We start from the raw sequence: 13,290 nt of genomic DNA on the forward strand, positions 1-13,290 counted from the left end.
ACAAAAGTGTGTAAATTACAATTTTATCTATAACTCCACTCCACTACAAATTATGTTATGTTACTGCTATCTTGACATTATCTTCTCTTACACTGGAACTTTCACAACGGCTATAAAAGATCTACAGGCAAAATCACTTCGAGCCTGGTTTAAAATACGCTGTAAACTAACTTCAGCAGAACAAGTGCCTACTGCCACTCTTCTTAAAATGTTCAGTGCCATATGCAAACCAATATATACATATGCCTATGAAATCTGGGGATCAGACATAATTAACAAACGCTAAAGCTATCTTTTTTTATAACTGGGAAAACCAATCATGCTGTAATAAAAATTGCTAAATCTATTTTAGAGGTGCCTAGAAGATGCAGTAATATAGGATCCCTCAGTGAACTGGGGTTATTTCCATTATCATACGATGTAATATTATTCAAGGGGTCCAACCTAAACCGTATGACACGTGCTTGAACTTCGTATACCACTACCAAAATGGCGGACAAAGCTCGCTTCGATACACGACAGTGAGTACATTTTGTCTTACAGCTGTATTAAAATAATATTGCGATACGGCTCTAGAATGAATACTCTATCCATCTGTTGAAGAAAAACCTCGTTGTTTTGACGGTCAAAACAAACATGATAAAAATATTTGGTGTTATTTTAATGAAACAAGTTATATTTATATACCTTGAAAGTGTCATGATGAAAGCTTGTACACACAGGGAGCTAAATTATTCAAATATGTTTTGGAAAGTCATTTTATAATTGTTCATCCAAGACATTTCTTATAGTTTAGGCACATCTTCGTCTGCTCCCCCTGGTTTAAGCCAAGATTTCGTTTACTTCAAAAAATTATATTTGAATTTGTACCCCTAAAATATCGTGATTATATTTTTCAAATTAAGGTGTGTGGGTTTTTTTTTTTTCAGTAATGGGGAGATACAAAAATAGGCCAGTTAAGTTAAGCCTTTACCAATAACGAAAGAGGAAAGTTGGTTCCCGTCTTGACACCTAGAAGATCCAGTTCTGGCAAAAGGCTGTGTAATCGTCGTACCTCAGACTTTACATATTGCACAAATAAATGTTTCCTCAATCAATTTAAGAAAGCATCTTCCATATCAACACCTATAGATGTAAATCATACATCCAACAAGGAATTTTCAACACCACCACAGCAGAGATCATCACAAAAGAAAGGAGAAAAGCGATTTAGGAAGACGTTGTCATTCGCATCTCAGAGTGTAAATGACAGGGATGATAATCATACATCAAGTGGTAGATGAACCGTCCCTTGACGCAGACATGTATACTGATGATATAACAGAAACAATGGCACTCTTCAGAAGCAGTGTTCAAAATGGGTTTTGTTCCCCCCCCCCCCCCAAAAAAAAAAAAAAAAAAAACACCCACAAAAAAACACCCATTTCCTATGTATTATTTAAAGATACACTAAAATGGCACTGTCACGGTAATTCATTCTGACGACAACATGGACTTGTTTTGGACAGGAACTTTTTTTTTTTTTGGAGGTCAGTTTATCAGATTCATGAGAGGGTTTTCACGCCGGGATATATCCTGGACCACCTCACGGAGTTCAACATGCACGTGCCAACTACAAGGTGGATGAAAGAAAGATACTTCCTTCATTATGACTTGGAATCAAGGACAAATGCCCATGTGTTCAGATGTTACATGCAATTAAAATGTACACATAAACTAAGTTCAACTATTCAAATGCGTTCTTATTTCTAAAAAAAACCCCTAAAAAACACCCAAGTATTGTTCGAGACCTGTGAATGCTTATATATAATTGGTTTATGATTTGATTACATGTACATTTATATTCAAAGGCAGCCTGAATAGTCTGTTTATCCTGAAACTGCTCGTGTTACATCACTGACACTATGTGATACCACTGGCAGCAGTAATGAAACATTTAGGTTATCACACTCCAGATGACAAACATCTCAGAGGCTTTAGATTGGATAAAAACCAATTGTTATGCAGTATTTTTAATGTGACGTCACAGTTGTAATTCCTAATTTTTCTCTGTTCAGCTTGAAAAAATTAAAAACAAAATTTAGTAGAATGGCAACAGAAATGTAATGCAAATACCCTCATTTATGAAAAAAGTTTCTCAATTCGTGAAGGTTGACCATCTTACTTATATCACTCACGTTAGTTAATTTTCAAAACGTCACCTAAGACTAAAACACATGTCTTAACTAACGAGAGTGAAATAAATACAATAATCAACCATCACTCGTTGTAAAGCTTTCATGTACACGATACAACTTACGTCATATTGTCATTAAATTTTGTCTAAACACTTCTGAAACCCCCCAGATGTAGGTCAAGGATCAGTCAAGGTCACAGTAACCTATTCGAGATACACGGCATGCATCCATATACTAGGATTGCTATTTTCGGTGTCCAGTGGGGGACTAACAACAAACTAATACTACATTGCATTATAATGTCGATTTATTGGTCAATATTAAAATTATTATTTACAGACGAAATGTTACCTGGACATTGGAGACTACGCAGTGTTGTTAGCAATCTGATTAAAATTAGTTCTACTGGTCTAAATAAGGCATTCGTAATTCACATGAAACATATCGTATACCCTCGGGATAATTCGGAATATTTTCAAATTATTTTCAAATCACTGGCATGATTCTGCAAGTAAGGTTTTGATTGGTGGACATGAGCTCCAACTGGCTGCTGTTAGATCCACATGTAATAGTGGTTGGATAGTCACATAAAAAATACTCATTTACTTTTAGTTTATAATATTCTCCATAGGGGCGCCGAAATTATTGGTAACCAAAGTGTGGCCGGATGGGGGGGGGGGGAACTAACATCCCAAAACGCACGGGGGGGGGGGAAGCGGGGAGGGGGCCAGCCCCCAGACACACCTATCTATCCCTACCACCTAAACCGCCTACGCCTAGGCGCCTGTCTCTATCCTCCGGTGGCAGGCCCCCACCCCCCGACCCCCACCCAACACGCCCCCCCCACCCCGCCCAACCGTTGTGCACTCCAAAATCGGCACCCCCCATTTATTTAAATAAATAGTCCCTAGGAGAGGGACAAAATTAAATAATCATTCAGTATTAAATGGTGTTCCTAGTAGAGGAACACCCAAAAAAAGATAAGCATGTCCAGCACGTCGTGGGTGTGAAACGTATCTTGTTGAATGAAGATCCGAGGCGCCTCTCTGTAAACCAAGCAGAACATAAACGTTACGTCATTCAAAAGACACTGGCACCCTTTAATATGGAAAAACCAACGTCTGTGTAGAGTTATGGGTAAAGCTATTCACAAACGTTGGCATAGGAGCAGCAAGCCGCCCTATTAAGTTCCTGAATTTTTTTTTTTTAATAAATCAAAAAGATTCAAAATTTTTAAAACCAGGATAAAAGAAACAACACATTAAAAAGAGCACGCTTGTAAAAATAATTAAAAATTTTAATTTTTTTTTTTTAAAAAAGAAAACAACATTTTATAAATTCAAAATAAATTTTAAATATATAGGAAAAGATCCCGGCAAGGGGTGAGGTGGTTATTGCCAGATAACCATCCCTGTCCCATAGAAACCCGAGGCTGACCTATCACATACATTCACACAAACACCAACACCACATTAAAATATTATAAATATATACAGATTAAAAATACCGGAAAGAACTTATCGATCGAGTAAATAAAACATTCCAACGACGAAAGCGACAACCAGTAGAAAATTGTATATCTAAGAAAAAAGAACACAACAGGAAAAAAAGTATTAATTAAAACTATAACTAGGGGACCTCAACATAACCATAGACAAAGGGCCCCTCCAACACCACACTAAATCATGTAGCCTCCGAGGGACCCAGCCATGCACTAACCTCACATGGAGTGTAAAATGAAGAAGCCCCCCAACAAAATTAGTTATAGACCAGAAGATATATAAATTTGTGGTACAACTGCAGCGAAATAAGTATAATGTCCAAAACAAAATTTAAGCCCTAACAGGCAGGTCACAGCAGCCAATAGAGGACCGCAGGGTCCCACCAGCTACCAAAGGAGAACATCAAACCCCATATGGCTACCGGCGGGGCCCAGCACGAGCTAACTTTCCGCATGATTGGCCCACATAATGGCCGCAAAAATGAACAGCCCAGGACAAGCAACTAAATATCAATTTTTGATTGAAAAACAAAGGCCATCAACAACCTGTCTATAACTGCTTTAAATTTATTCATAGGGTTCAATAAATTAAATGAATTAAATGTAATATTATTAGTTCCAAAAAAATTAACCAGTTTCCTTCTAATTTTAGTATGTTTGGTGCACTCAATCAAATAATGATTAGCATTATCGATCTTATTGCACACCAAACAATTGGGTGTATCAACTTTCTTAACTTTAAATTTAGTTTCTTTAAGACCAAAAGATACACCCATCCTGAGTCTAGCTATAACTTTAGTGGCTTTAATATTAAATGAAACTGGGCCAGGTGTTGAGACCCTTGGTTTAATATGGGAGTGCCACGCTCTGGTGTGGTGGTCCCAATCTAACTGCCACAACTCACCAATGCGAGGCTCTGCCATAGAACAAATCTCGCTGAAGTTATATTCCACAGCAATACCAATTTCGGAAAGGCTAAGGGAGTTCTTGGCACCAACATCCGCCAACTCGTTGCCCTCGATGCCGATATGAGCTGGGAACCACTCGAGGACGACCCCCACCTGTTTGACCACTAATTTATTATAATATTTATATATATTTTTAATAATTTCCGGTCTGACGCCAGTGGCTCCAGATATTGCCCGGAGAGAACTAAGACTATCAGAGAAAACCACTATCTAGTAAAACTATACTGACTATGGTATTTATCGATCCACATCATCGCATAAAGTTTGTTTTATTTAACGACGCCGCTAGAGCACATTGATTTTTTATCTTATCATCGGCTATTGGACGTCAAACATATGGTCATTCTGACACTGTTTTTAGAGGAAACCCGCTGTCGCCACATAGGCTACTCTTTTACGACAGGCAGCAAGGGATCTTTTATTTGCGCTTCCCACAGGCAGGATAGCACAAACCATGGCCTTTGTTGAACCAGTTATGGATCACTGGTCGGTGCAAGTGGTTTACACCTACCCATTGAGCCTTGCGTAGCACTCACTCAGGGTTTGGAGTCGGTATCTGGATTAAAAATCCCATGCCTCGACTGGGATCCGAACCCAGTACCTACCAGCCTGTAGACCGATGGCCTGCCACGACGCCACCGAGGCCGGTCACATCATCGCATAAAGAATGGCCATTAATTCAGTAGTGTAAACAGATATATGATCTGTAAGTCTTGCCCTAATGGCTATCGGCTTATTATAATTATTTAAATTTTTTTACAACAAAGGCCATTCCTGATCGACCAGTGGCCGGGTCCTTGGATCCATCGGTATACACCTGTACCACCCCCGGATAGAAGTCCTCGACCACTGCTCGAAATAAAATATTTTGATTTATCGGATTATTATTTTTACATATTTCATTGCGGATGTGGAAGTTGACCACCGGCTTGCCGATCAGCCATGGATATTCAAAATTTATATTGGCACGGCTGATAGGAAGATCGGCAATACCGAAGTCAACCATAAACTTATTTAAATAAGACACAATAGATGTGTGGATGTCTCTGACAGTTACTAGCTTGACAGGTACAATCGAGTTAATAGGAGTCAGGCACCAAATTTTTTATTTTAGTTAAATACTTGATGCCCTGTCTGACTCTTCTAAGTGCTAAAGGGACAACCCCTAATTCAGCCAGGACACTATCATATGGGGTACAGATAGTTCCCCCAACTATTATCTTGAGGGCCCTACCATATACCGCATCAAGTCTCCTAAGCTGAGCATCAGTAGCACATCCAAAGGCAAGGGCCCCATATTGGAGTCTAGACACGATGAAAGCTTCAAAGATCATGAGTAAAGTTTTTCTGTCTGCTCCCCATGATGTGCCTGACAACACTCGGATTAAATTAATGTAAAAAATACAGTTGTCAGTCACCTCAGTGATGTGTTCACCAAAACTAATGGAGTTGTCAAAGATCACACCCAGAAATTTGACTGATTGCACCTGACTAATTAACATATTATTCAGTCTTAATTGTAAATTAAATATACTTTTAAATTTTCTTGATTTTTGGAATATAATAGCTTTAGTCTTTGCTCTAGAGATGGTAACTCCACAGGATTCTGCCCATCTATATAAATTATTTACATCTTTCTGGAGGTCCTGTTGGATATCTTCATAGGTATCACCTATTCTCCAGAAAGCAGTATCGTCGGCAAAAAGCCCGATACTCATAGCTAGCCATCAATCCCCCCATGGTAAGCCGAGAGCGCACGAAATTACGTCCAACTTTGTTGCTAGTTCGACTGAGAGTGTGAACATGGTATTATCGACTGTTTTATGCTATTACTAAGACGTTTGTTTATTGGCTGTATTTGTCAACAGCCGACCAATGAAATTTTTTTTGACAATCGAGTAAACTGAAGCCATGTAGTATGTACTTGTATATTTTAAATATCATATAGTAATTACTACGGGGCAGACATCGGTTCTATGGCGATGCATGCAACTTCGCCACGGTATGTAAAAATCTGAACATATAACAGAACACTTGCGATCGTACGAAAACAAAAGAAACAGATCCACAATTCTCTTAAATTCTTTTCGCATGCTTTCACGTGCAACATTTCACTAAATAATATTTGGCTACCAGTAATCTGTGACACATTCATGACATTAATATTAATTAATTAATATACCTACCGATCTTGTTTTATTCAAATAAGTTAAACTATAAAAAATGTAATTTTTACAAACCATTGTTAGATTTTGCCGCGAAAAGTGGACTAATAGTAATGTAAGCGTAATGCAGAACGATAGCCAGTCTATGGGTACCAGACGTTTCGTCCCCGATTCAGTTCACCTCAAATTAGTTCGACCCCACTGATGAAATAGTGCAAATGTGGCAGTGTGCCTACATAAAAATAACACTGCTCCCAAGTTTGTCACTTTATTACTAATCTGTAAATGGGAGTGAAACTGTACTACACTATTTGCTAATAAAGGGGGTCTTTTAGGGGGTTTTTTGGTGATGATTTTTGATCTGTCTGTGTGTGTGTGTGTGTGTGTGCGTGCGTGTGATAATGCTGTTAATTGCTGTACTAGGTATAGTAACTTTATTTACACTGATGAATATATTTAGCATGTTTTACTAGACAAGCCATAAAGTAGGACTATGCTTAAAAAGGAAGTAGAATTTTTTTGCTACTTATGTGGATTGATTTATACTTTTATTATTGAATACATAACATTCCAATAAATAATTTAAAAAAAAATTCGTTATGTATCTTTGGTTGTTGTTATTTTTTAAATATGTCAAATATGGCGCTGTTTAAATTATTTATTTTATTTTTGAAAATGGTGTTTTCGCGTGCTTTAAATTATTGCTTTGAAAGGGGCGTTCGCGTGCTTAAAAATTAAAATACCACAAAATTCCGGAAAAATATTTCCATTAAGTTGGTCGCCCTGAATTGTGCATGGGGTAAAAGGCCCCAGGCCTGGGGTAAAAGGCCCATTACAGGATATTATTCTTTAATAAATGTGAGTGTTTCATTATATTGTTTTAATATCACAAATATACAAATTCGATTCCTCTGTGCATAAATTATATTTATTGCTCAAAACAGGGAAAAGTTGCTAAATGTGGTATGAAATATATAATATTTTCCTTAAGGATATTTGCCTTATACCCAACTCTACCCTATGTCTAAGATATAAAACAAAATGTGGATATTAATTTTACAAAGTAAGGTAAATATACTGGGATTCACATTATAAGGTTACCTCATATGGGAAACAAAATAAATGAAAGTTCAAGAGAGGCTACATGTCGTGATGTACATGACACTCAGATGGGACACCATGCAGATTTAAATAAATTTTAAATCGAAATCGGACAGATAGATAACTCCTGCCATTACAATTATTTACTAATGATACTAATCTACCTAGCTGATGAAGAAAAAGAAAGACAGAAGGTAATCAAACTTTTATTTTAATTGGAACTGAAATCTGCCAGTTACTGCAGAATGACTCGGATACCGTTTATCGTATTACGAGTTGTTTAAAAACGTATCGAACGAACGAAAGCGAGTTATAAGATAAATGGTATCTAATGGATACGAATGTAGTATTCTATTCTTTACACATCGTCAAAACACAGTTTTGAAATAAAAGTAAACGCCAATTCCAACTTAAACCAAGGCCTATGTAGGCTACAACACTAGCGCTTATAGTTAACTTATTTGTCACAGAAATGGAAGTACATATGTACTGTGGTTTCACCATTCACGCGGCAAGCTTGCCCATTAAATGTCAGGTTGCTGGTAAAAATAAGGTTCTAGGGAACTGGACTAACATTTTACGTGATCCAACCAACAAAGAGGAACGTTTTGTATTCCACACTACCAAGATTGCCACCGTAGACTGTCATAAAGACATGCTAATATACCATTACGTTTGGCAACACAGTTATTCTTCAAGGAACTGTCAGTTCAATGTCACCATGTGACTACGAGGAATCGAACAAAAAAGAAGAAGAAAGAATCAAACACCACACAGTACGTTATTCCGAACGGCTGTACTAACTCTCTTGTGCGCACTGTTCATGAATACAGATATATATATATATATATATATATATATATGTCGTCCCAGTTGGCAAGTTCCATCCTTTGTTTACCTTGGGTAAAAACAAATGTGAGAATATAGTTTGCCTTTAGTACAGGTAAATATGATCACATCAATGGTATGTAATTATGACGTCTTTAGTAAAGGGAAATACCTGTCCCTGCTTCTTTTGCACAACTTAAAAGGATGTAATTCCACCTCTGCTTTTGAAAAAAAGTAAAAGGACCGCATGGGGTGCATGGAACTGCTACCTTGATGTGGACAGTGCCTTTACATGACACCCGTGTCTTTGCCGTACACCAAAGTATGAGCAAATGATCCACACTCCAGCTACTGAAAAGCTTCATAGTAGACTTGTATGATAAGATCAGTGACCTGAAACATGCTGACTGAAACCATTCCATCCACCTAAGATGCCCTACCACAACACCCCAAAACGAGTTGCCTACCAAGATGAAATATAGTTCTCCAGTGGATAGAATAAATAAATTGCATCTACTCCAGAGGGGTGGGAATGATCTTTTGATAAATCCAGTCACGAGTTCCTATATGCTGTATCATACTTGTGACCCTCAGACTGCAGTGTTGTTATAAGAGTCGAAGTGGACGTGGCACTAGATGTATATGCCAAAATAAGCCTGATGGAAGTGTACTGAACTATGTATTTATTATTGTGAGAAGTAAAACGTTCATTAGAAACTTCGTGCATCTCCACTAGTGTATGGAATTAGTCAAACATTTTGAATTATATATGCACCTACATATTTCAATGATGCATGCCATGGTTACATTTAATTCTTTATTTTCACAAAATTCTCATGAATAAATTGATTGCTTTGTACTCTGTACTTCAATTAACAGTTAGATACCAAGACAGGAAACTGGCAAGACTCGCAATAAACGTTGCAGTTTTACAAATACCATTACTCTTTGTAATAATCGGTGAATATCTTCTGTACATCACACAGCTGATTTACACTATTTGTCATCTCATCCTAGAGATGATGTTGATCTTCCAACCACGTCAAAAAGTGTGTTATAAAGATCTGTACAAGGGCTTCATATACGAGGATACGACCTCTTTGTGCCACGATGAAACTAGCATGCTAGAAACCGTGTTTGTGTGTGCATGCGCGTGCGCACGCCTTTGTGTGCGTGTGTCTGTGTGGTAATATTATATGCGTGCATGTATGAGTGTTTGAAAGAAAGTTATTTACATACATAGCTATATAGTCTGTCCCAAACGAACTGTCACGGACATTAGATATTTTCAAAAATATACTTTTGACAAAACACTAGCGCATTAATTTTTTTGTGAGGATACCATCGGTCACTAAATATCAGGAACGAAAATATAAAGCATTGTTTTAAAATTAATTTGTTTTGGTAACTAAGGCATTGTAGTAGCTACAAACAGACAAGCTACTACGGCTTAATTTTAGTAAATATTCTTTCATCATCGCTAAGAAATAGCATTATTGGCCTGGAGACGGCCATATTGGAAGCGCTCGCTAAAAATGTATTAATACCCCAAAATTAATAAATTTTGTTTTTAAACTGTATTATGACATTTCCAACCTTTGTAAAGGCTTAAAACATCAAACATTAAAGCAAACGAAGACTATCGGAACTAGATGCATGTATTCTGCGTATACTGAATTAGACATAACTTCGCATACAGAAGAACATTTCAAGTGACACTCTTGAAAAACAAACAATAAAAAGAAGAGTCAAATACACAAACTCTCCACCCCTCCACCTCCTCCCCACCATATCTCAGATAATAATTAAAAAACATATCCAATCAAAAGTCCACATTAATAAAGAATGATGTTCAATCATTAAAAATACCGGACCTATACACAGTGTTAATATAGTACAGATGAACCTTTCATTATTTATTGTTGATAACCGTCCTAAATACTATTATTTAAAGATTACTACATTATGAGTACAAACGTTTCAAACATACCAAAATACTGCAGAACTCAAGCTAATCTTATCGGGCAATTAGGTTTTTATAGGAATTGGGTGATGTTTTCTTACACCGACAGAATTTGCAACATTTGACCTCAGCTGTCCTCCAAGGGCAAGTTGACTGTATCACATGAGCATACGACGGACCAATTAACTTCGAGGGTTTTCCACGATGTTGCAGGCATTAGCTGACCTTGGTCGTGCTTAGAGCCACAATCTTGAGACTTCAGTGATTCGACAGTTTAAGGGCCAAAGTGGCTCTCCAAGGCATGCATAGTGGTGTGCACATTATTGAAACCACGCTGGATATGAGGCAGGATACCGTGGCTGGTCGGAGGCCGGTTGTGGAGAGAGCTGCCTTTACTGAAGTAAACCTCTGCTTGGGAGGTCACAGAAATTTGTGGCATCAGTTCTTCTTCTCATCGCCTTCATCAAGTAATGCTCAGCGTTGCAAATCATGACTGTAAAGAGGGCTGAATATACCCCAAAGTGTTTGAGGTACCTCCCCGGTTCTACTTTCAAAGCTGCCTTCGTCGTACCAACTTTGCTGGTGATGTACAAAGCTGGCAATACTGCACAGAGCTGACGACTCAGAGGGTGGAACAAGTATGAAGGGCACATACCGTGGGTATCTCCCACTCCAGCTCATACCCACATCTCCTCAAGGTCGTAAAGCAGAAATACGGGGATGTAGTACAGCAGGGCAACAATTACATCTGTATCATTCATGATTAAGACGCATACTTTGGGTCCTGCCTCAAGAGAATCCAAGACATGAAAGGGTATACGAAGGTCAGCTTCTTGAAATGATTGGAGGTGGGCCAAATCTTGTTATTTGCCTTTGTAAAACATAACGCCCTGCCAATTCTCATCACAGTGGGGTATTGCCGTGATTCAGAAGTATTTCCACAAAGTTTACGATAGATTAGTTTCTCCAGAAGAAGCATTTCTTTGAAGGCCAGATAGTTTCAATCTATGAACACCGGCTATATAGTGTGGCATATTCAATGATATAAAATGCACATTATTGCTTAATATCAACAAGTATATTATTATATTTAATTAATAAAACGGTTAAATGTGACAGCTATTATAAACAACAGGCACAGGCGAGCTGGTGGTTACGTAATACTTAACGCGTAACGTCAGGAATGAGTCTTAGAACTAGAGAAACAAATCTACCTGGTTTTTGCGGGATGATAAAATAGGCATGCATTGCAATGTTCTTTAATAATATACATCCCAGTAAGCCAGCAATAAGTATATATTATTTTTCAATACAAAATAAACCACCATTGTCAAAATGGCTACACAAGACGAAATAATTATACCATGTTTTGTCCATACATTAACCTACGCACTGAAATTATACACAAAGTGTTTTCTTAGTTAATTGGTCTGTTCTTTTAGTTGCCTCTACCTGTGATCCCAATTGACAGATGTGTATTTGATAGGTAACCAGACGAGCCAATTAATTACCGCGGTCTAGACACAAAAATACATACCAGTATTGTGTAATATTACCTGTCGCCCTTAAAATAGTAATGGACATGGCTTATTACTGTAAACAGTTCTGTAAAACTACTGATTAAGTAGACTTTCCCATCTAAAATCATGTAACTGACCAATTACGTAGTCCCAAAGAAAATAAAATTATCACTTGGGTATCATGGGTTGTTATTTTTGCTCGAACGTAGAATACCAATAGGCCTAATAAGTGTACATTTTCCCTTTGGATTATATAACAGAAAAAAGGACTATAACCCCATTTCGTTCCGTTAATGCAACTTGAAATATATTTAGTTAAATAGTCTATCATATTATCATGTAATTTATGTTGTTTTACAAGTCAGGTTGATCAAAGAGAAGCACCTTGTTGTAAATTACTGCAATCTAATTAAAATTAGCCCCACTATTACATGTGGATCTAACAGCAGCCCGTTGGAGCTCATGTCCAGTTGACATTTCATTCAACCAATCAAAACCTTACTTGCAAAATCATGCCAGTGATTTGAAAAGAATTTGAAAAACATTCGGGATTATGTCGAGGGTATACGAAATGATTCGGGTGAATTACGAAGTATGCCGGAAACTAATTTCAATATAAAATTCGTTTCAAGACGAAAACAAAACCGTGATGGTATAGCCATAAAATCTGTTTATACTAGTATACAATCCAGAATTTATTACTGCACTTTTCCTCCTGTTTTTTCAATGTTGAAATAGACCAACAAGTTCGCCTATTGCATAAATAGTCTCGCCCGATATTTTTAGAATGTGTATGCTCCCAAATAACGCTATAAAAGGTGAAGTGTAATTGGTCGATATTTAAATTGTTATTTATAGATGAAATGTCACCTGAACATAGGAGTCCACGCAATGCTGTTAGATCTACCGGTATATACCAGTGCAGGTGGTCCCTCCTCTCCACTCCCCCCACCTTTCCTGTCATGGACGGAGGAGCCGGCCTTGTGCCCACGACAGGCGTGCGCTACAACAGCTTGTTCTGAATGTGCAAGTAAAACCCTATGACCTGACCTGACCTGGTTGATATT

Source organism: Gigantopelta aegis, chromosome 8, assembly GCF_016097555.1.
Source record: "Gigantopelta aegis isolate Gae_Host chromosome 8, Gae_host_genome, whole genome shotgun sequence".
In the NCBI taxonomy this organism is placed as follows: Eukaryota; Metazoa; Mollusca; class Gastropoda; order Neomphalida; family Peltospiridae; genus Gigantopelta; species Gigantopelta aegis.